The sequence below is a fragment of the Lutra lutra genome, chromosome 14 (genome assembly GCF_902655055.1).
Source record: "Lutra lutra chromosome 14, mLutLut1.2, whole genome shotgun sequence".
NCBI classification, from domain to species: Eukaryota; Metazoa; Chordata; class Mammalia; order Carnivora; family Mustelidae; genus Lutra; species Lutra lutra.
Genome location: NC_062291.1, coordinates 49715307 through 49722958, shown reverse-complemented (window position 1 = coordinate 49722958; position 7652 = coordinate 49715307). Strand labels below are relative to the sequence as shown.

The 7652-nt window shown below is 54.1% G+C and overlaps 1 protein-coding gene across 6 annotated transcripts in view; it reads left to right on the top strand.

Moving 5' to 3' along the window:
• The first annotated feature begins 203 nt into the window (after window positions 1–203).
• The window catches only part of RASSF4 (Ras association domain family member 4), a 31086-nt gene continuing 23637 nt past the window's right edge, over window positions 204–7652 (top strand). For 4 of the 6 annotated variants that reach the window (XM_047701746.1, XM_047701747.1, XM_047701742.1 and 1 more), the window contains exons 1-2: window positions 204–318; window positions 4429–4691. The gene's annotated coding sequence lies outside the window, so the exon portion shown is untranslated. The remainder of the gene's footprint in view (window positions 319–4428; window positions 4692–7652) is intronic. The other 2 variants (XM_047701744.1, XM_047701743.1) reach the window with 1 other exon arrangement.

The following is a 7652-nucleotide window of genomic DNA, read 5'->3' as shown; positions in this document are numbered from 1 at the left end:
ACCTTCCCTGCCGCCCCTCGGTCACCACCCGGAGCTCACCCTTCCCTGTGTGCGGGGGGCGGGGCGAGACGGACGGGGCAGTGTCATTGGCCTGCGAGAGATGAGGGGCGGGGAGGAGCGGGGAGGGGCGGGGCGGAGAGGGAGCAGATGGGGCGGGCCATTGGCCAGAGCCGGGCGAGGGGCGGGGAGGGGCGGGGAGGGGAGGGCCCTACGCGCCTAGCCCCGGGGACCCCGGGCTTTAGGCGCTGCCGGCAGAGCTCTGGTGCCGGCGAGGGCACATCGCGGGCAGCGGCTTCTGGACTGCGCGATGAGCGGAGGGTGAGTGATGCACAGGCAGGAGTTTGGGGGCGTCCAGGGAGCACCGTCTTCCCCCTCCCCGAGCCCGCACTCGCCCCCAGCCGTGGACTCTGGAGCTTGGGCACCGGTGCCCCTTGGCTGCCGCGTGCAGAGTTCCCTCCCCCTGCCAGCCTGGCGCAGCCCGGGCCTCAGGCCCATTGCTGAGAGTGGGCACTTTGCCAGTCACCTTCTCTAGGGGGATGGCACTTCAGGGTCTCAAACTTGGGCATGATAGGTGAGAGCGGCCCGCAGGCTCCACCTTTGCTCACCTTGTCTCTCATCGTAGGCATTGATCTTAGTTGGGGGAAAGGCTCAAAGAGGCTCTGGCACAACTCTCAGATTTCACAGATGGGAAACCGGCGCCGAGATAATAGCAGAAGGAGGGGCTTGCGAACCACGCTATTTATAAAGGATTTGCTTGATTCCCAGACCTGTGCAAAGGGCGTTAGCACAGTATGGCACCTAACTTCTCATAGCCCTGATTATTTTCATTATCCCCATTATCAGACAAGAAAACTGAGGCTTACGGAGTTATGGAATTTTCCAGCTTCACCCAGATGAGTCCGTGGCGGAGTCAGGATTTGAACTCAGACTTTGTTGTGCCGGGTCTCATTCATTTCACCCACTGACTTTAGAGGGCACCCTGCCCACCAACCTCTTCTCCCCTAATGCTCCTGAGTCTTCGATTCTGGAGAGATGGTTCTGAGTTTTTATAATGTGACAGAGCCCTGAGGGAGGAGGGCCCTGTCTCACTCCACCATCAGTGCAAGGCCAGTGCTGGCCAGTGCTTTCTTAAAACACTGGAAGGAGATCTTTGGTAACCTCACTTCATAAACAAATTAAATAAAGTTGCAGCAAATGGGGCTGGGATTCTGGAATTTGAACCCAAGCACGTTAGACTCCAAAACCACATACTTGGACTGGCAGAAGAAACCCTTGCTAGCTTCTCCGTAGTTTTAAACTGCTCAAGGGGCGATCAAGCTTTCTTGTCCGTAGCCATGATTAGGGGGAAAAAAAAAATTGCAATGAATTGGTAGAACTAACAGGTGAATGCAGGTCTGCCAGCCTCCTGTTCCCTAGTGTAATTCCTGAGCTGCTGCCACCAGGGTGGGAGGTGCTAGAGGAAGGAAGGTTGGGGTGGGGGTGGGGGACAAGAGGAGAGGAAGAGGGAGGAGAAAAGGGGAAGGGGTAGCTGGTGGAACACATTAAACTTAGGTCAAAAAATTTCTGGCTGGAAGTTGTAATGGGGTGTGTTTCAGCACTTTGTCAGTGATGAAGTGTATTTTCAGTAGTTCTCGTCATAATTCTCCCTGTGTGTGGTGCTGGTGGTTCAAGACTTTTAGGGAATAGCAATCTATTAGCAATTGACTTTTAGGGTAGAGAACAGAGTGAAGGTCCAGGGTCCTCTGAGTCAAGGTCAGTTGGACAATGCTAGAAAACCAAGAACATGAGCAGAACTCAGCATGTCGCATTTCAGATCCTGCCAATGCAAAGCCTCACAGGGAGACCCTGACTCGGAGGTCTACCAGAAGGCACTCTGAACTGGGCCCTTGGGGACCTGGGGCTTGGTTCTGAAAGCAAATTCAGCCAGATGTCTTTGCTCATAGCCACTCCGCTGGGAGGACTGCCCTCCTCTTTGAGTCCCACATCCCCATTTCCAAAACCTGCTATCTCTTCTGACTCCCACTGCGACCTGTCACGGACCGTTGGTTTATAGAGGGTGAGTTCCATGTGAGACACATCTTGCAGCAGTCTGTGATTCAACTGAGGAATCTGAGGTCCAGAGAGAGAGAGTGTGGGACTTTGCCTAAGGTCACACAGCTGATGAACCACAGAGCAGAGCTTTAAACCCAGATCCTCGTAAAGGCGGGGTGGTTATCTGGTCACAGAGTACATTGAAGGAAATATTTTGGAATTGTTTTAAAGTAAATTAAGGTCAAATAGGAAGTGGCTGCACTTCCCAGAACTTCTTCTCTTATTAAAGGGGAACTTACAGTTTGCTCAGTTTTCTTTTCTGGCTGCCTGACCTCCTTCCCCAGGATGCACTGCTGAGGGAGAGACTCAGAACCCCTTCCGCTTGCCCTGCCTGACTCTAGGGGGTGGGAGCCGGGTGCTCAGGTAGCCCCGTAGCTGCAGAGCTGGGAAGGGCTCTGAAAACATTCTGGACCAGCTCCCCACATAATCCTGGCTAAACTGAGGCCAAGTGACAGCACAACGTGCTGGAGTCACACGCCAGGGAGATGCTCCCGCAAAACCCATACCCAAACTTCTCTCCGGGAGGCGCCTTGGTCTCTTCTCTCTCACTGTGACACATTTCAGCAAAAGTTCTTAACCTGGCATCTGGGGACCCAAGGGCACATGAAGAGGGGTCTGAGGCCCCTGCAGTGGTAGGCAAATTTGGTGTGTGCATACTTGCACACTCAGGCACACATGTATGTGTTCCCCGGGGAGTGTGTGTTATGCTTTTAAGAGATTCCAAAAGAAGATTCTGAGATTCTGATTCCAGAAGATTCTGAGCCACACAGTGTCTCACAGGAAAACACCTCCAGCAACTGCACTTGGCCCACAGACCTGGAGGCAACCCGGTGCAGCCCTGCAGCTGTGGGCACTGAGGGCCTGGAGGGCTCTCCCCGCAGACTGCCCACGCCTCTGGCCCCAGGCCCTCAGAATCTTGGTCCTTCAGAGCACCTGTCTGGCCCAAAAAGTGTGGCTGAGAGGATTCCTGTTTTCGTAGATCCCGTAGATCCCATCTTCCACAGGCTAGAGGTGAGCCTGGTTTCGGCAGGAAGGGCCCCTCTGGCCTGGGGTGTATAGGAGAGAGGGAGCAGGAGGATGGGAGATATCTTTGCTGCCTCAGGTTGCATGCCTTGAAAGCCAGAGCAGAAACCAGAAATCCTGCTGGAGGGCCTGGGAGAGGCTCTGCCGAGGAGCTAGAACTGTCTGGAAGATGGGGAAGATGCGAGGAAGACCCGCCAGTGAGGGTGCGGAGGCTCAAGCTCCTCCGAGGGAGGGGCTTCAGTGTCCGGGAGGCCTGGGTGTCAGGATGGGCTCCAGGAGACCTGCGGGTGGGGGCCTAGGTCCCTGGAGGTGGGGAGGAGGGAGCAAAGGTGAGTTGGGGTCCCTGAGTCAGCCCAGGAGAAGGCAGTGGTGGAGGAGGCTGCTCTCCCTCAACCACCGTCACCTCCATCTGGACTGTGCCCAGTGTCATTGTAGTGTGTGTCCTGTCCCCAGGCGCAGTGCTGTGGGAGGGGAGGGGCGTGATGGCCCCCAGGGCAGATGGTGGCAGAGGGAGGGTCTGGCCTGTGGAACTGGAGAGGGGGTTAAGGACAGCCCTGTGGAGGGGGCAGGGACAGCAGCTGCTGAGTCGCTGCCTGCCACCGGCATCCCAACAACTGGCTTTCTCCGCAAACATGTGCTGCTGGGGGCAGCCTGTGTCCAGCCAGGCCCCCTCTCAGAGGCAGCTGGTACCGACAGCAGGCCCTGCAGCTTCCTCCCTGGCTAAGGCTCTTGCCATTTGCTGGCTGACAGGTGCTGGAGGAGGGGTGGGGGGTGCCTTTAAGGCTCCTTATTTTCAGTACCTCCTGCTGCCCCCCGCCCCCAGGCTGGCCTTTGGAGGTTGTGGTCATGGGCTACAGAGCAGGGAATTTAGGCGTCTCAGGAATTCGAGGCAGTGTCCTGCACCTGCCCTCTCTCTCAGAGCCTCCTGCCTCCTTCCAGTCGAGGCAGCCTGGGCCCCAGGCTCCCAGCTGGGCCCAACAGCTCTGTCCTCCTTTCTTTCACTTCCCACATCACTCTATTTACACATTCAATTTTAATCATGCCTAAATAAAATAAGCATCATGATTTTGTCAAGTATTGGAGGTTACCAGATCTCACAGACATCCCTAGAACATTTAAATGTGGATATTGATGCACTTGCCATTTTGCCAAGTGAGGACAATGACCATCTATTTTTGCCATCCTTTTATGAAAAGAGAGGGCATTGTAAGAGAAAAAAGTAGGCAGCACAGAATCCCGAAAGAAAAGGCCTTCAGAAGCATTCAGTTCGGCTTCATGAAAACCCCACTCCCTTAGCCTTTTTCTCCTTTACAGGACTGGGCTGCCAAGGTGACCCGAAGAGCCACAAAGCCGCCTTCTTCTGCGATAACCGGCTCCGTGACCGCAAACTAGGGCAAGAAGGGCCAAGCCTCTCAGTTGGAAAGGCTTCAGTGTCCTTTGTCCCCAATCAAAGGCCAGAGACAATAGCCAGGGCAGGCTGTGGTGGCGGCTGTCCCCAGCAGCCCCCCTGCATGGCTGGCAGAGCAGCCGCTGAAGTGGAAAGCAGAAACAGTTCCCTGCCTGTTCACTGGCGACAGTTAACCGCAGCTGGCACACCCTGGGGCCCTTTCTCCAGGGACGAGGAGCCCTTGCTGCAGTCTGAGTCCTCTGGTTGCTAACAGAGCCTCCTCCAGCCTGGAGAGAAACATGGAGGCCTGAACTGAGTGCCCCAGGCCTGGGGGGAGGGGAGCAGGCCCGGACAAAGAGGGCTGGACTCCCAGAGCCTCAGGGCTTGGCCTGCCCAGCTGCATCTGTCACTCTGGTTTTTGGACTGCCCCTGGGTGGCAGGCTGTCTCCAGCCCGTCCGCCCTCTCCCCCACTCCAGCTTCAAGCAGAGTAGCCTTGCTTTAATCTGTTTGTGCATTGGGCTTCTGCCTTTACAAATAAGATTGTGTGTTTTATTAAAGTTTGAAAAGCATCCATTAGAGATTCTCCAAAGCCCCGTCCAGGGCACAAGGAGAGTGAATGTTTAAGGGGCAGTTTCAGGAGCATGTTTCTGAACACAGAGGGATCTCTGTTTGCTTTCTTCCTGGGGGGTACGCGCTTGCTCCATTGCTCACTCTCCCTCCCCCTCTCTCTCCCTGCCTTGCAGCTCTCTCACTCAGCAGTTGTCTCTAAGGTACCTCTGAGTTACACGTACACCTCACTTTAGAAGTCTACAAGACACAGAGGTTATCAGAATGAATGAAAATTATCACGCTGTTCAGTCTGGTAAAGGAAGCACAAATGCACTGTGACCCTATGGGTCACCTTCCCCTTTCTCCTTTCACTTGACCATCCGTAATCCCAGACCGTCCTTTGCTTGTCTCCTGACTCCTTCCCCCAGCTTATGCCACCCAGCTCCAGCTGGAGCCGCTCAGCATGTTGGTCATGTCCTTCTAAAGGGCAGGCTCTGGACAGTGAAGCTCTCTGGAGGGTCAGCCCAGGGAAGGTCTCGTGGGTTATTTAGTACTGTGCTTTGCAAACAATATTATCCAGACTCCTAAGCAAAGCCCTGGACGGTGCTCCCTACCACCCACCTCACTGTGGACCCAAGCAGCCCCTTTTAATCTGATTTGCATAAATATTCCATTTGAACAAAGAGTTCTACAGTCGAGAAATTTGAAGATCAATATTCCCATTGTGCAGATAGGAAGGTGACGGCACAGAGAGGAAAAGGCAGGCAACTGAAGCCATGAGGATCTTTAGCAGCTTCTGGCCCAGAGCTCTTTAGGAAGCATATTAATAACTAATCACTGCGTGACTTATAGAGGTTCCACATGTAAGCATTCCTACTAAATAGAGCAAAATTGGCATATTCCCCACATGCTGATGGAGAACAAAGTATTGTAAACTAGGTCTTGTGGTGAATCTGAAGTCACACACTGGAGCCCCACCGAGGGCATCTATCTGTCTTGCAAGTGTGTTTTGTCTGGCTACATTTTATTTTTAACTATGTATCTTTTAATGGAATAATTCCCTGCATCAGTCAGGATAGTCTGGGTTATGCCGCACTAACAAATTGTTGAGACCCCAGCAGCTTTTCCCAGCAGAGCATTATTTCTCCTTCCCAGTCCATAGCCACAGTGGGTCAGCAGAGGACTCTGGGCCACAGAGGTACTCTGGGACCCAGGCTGACCATCTGGAAGCTGCACTAACTGGGACATGTGACTTTTCTGGGTCACCATGACAGAGAACAGGGTCACATATGGCTCAAACGCCTTAGCCTGAGGGTGACACACAACCCTTCTTAGGTGTGACATGTGAGGTGTTAGTCACAGGCTCCACAGGTGGCAGAGGAGTGTGAGCTAGCATGGGTCATTCCAGGGGAGGTCAGTGTCTTGGCCACAGTGTCCACCTTTAAGCAGAGAAATATAGCACATGCAAATCCAGATCTCTGCTTTATCATGACACACCAGAAGAGCTGACCCTCCAGACAAAGAATGTGTCCCTCAATTCCCCAGGGACCCCACTGACCAGTGTCTCAGCTGAATCACTGCCCTGACCCCTGGAGACATTTGCATGTTTTATTCCAGCTGGATATGCCCAACTCTGGGAAAGTTGACTTTGGAGGACCTCGTGAGGCTTCTCAATTTCATCCAATAATTTAACAGCCATCCATGGACCTCCTGCTGTGTGTCAGGCTCTGGTTTGGAGCTAGAAACAGGAGGTGTGCCAGAAAAGTACTGTCCCTGGTGTGGAGGCCTGTAGCTTTAACGCCCCCCCCCCCCACTCCCCCAGCCTCCTCTCAGCTCCCTCACACACAGGTCAGGCCCTGAAGGCCCAGCACAGCCAGGAGCCCAGAGCAGGCATTGGACTGGAAAGGAGCCTCTCCTGATACTGGAGGAGGTGACTGCTCGGGCAAGGGTTTCCTGGCGGAGCTCACAGCAGAGTATAGGACAGGGAGGAGGCTGTTTTCTGGACAGAGAACAGCACCATGAAGACCCAGAAGGAGGACAAAACGGAAAGCCCATGAGGAAAATGAGAGCAGCTCAGGGAGGCTAGAGCTCCGAGCAAGAAGTGAGGAGGGGTGGGAGAGAAGCTAGCTGCAGACGAGGCAAGAGAAAATACCACCGCTGTTACTTCTGGGTCCTTCCCATGAGGAGCGAGACAGTCATGCCATGGGCCTGCAGAAGCAGCATTGAGTGAGAAGCCCAGATACTTTTCTTGGGCTGAACCCAGCTCTGCATGGAGGTGTTTGAGGAACTACCCAGAGAGGGAGCCTGGCAGATCACTTTTTCCACTGCAGACTCAGGAGCTGAGGAACTGAAACCAGATTTTGAAATCCTGTTGCCTGACAGTGAGGCCCCAAGCCAGGCCCCCGAGGTGCCTAACCCTGTGCACGATGGAGGGAGGGCCTCGCCCGCAGCTATAGCCAGAAGCCTAACCTCTCTCTAGGCCATGGTTTGCCTCACTCTACACCCAGGCAGAGCAAAAATATTTATAGGATGATTCTGAGGTCACTGAGAAGCCCACCTCCCTCAGTTCATCCCCCTTCTCCATGTTTCCTTGTTTCCTGA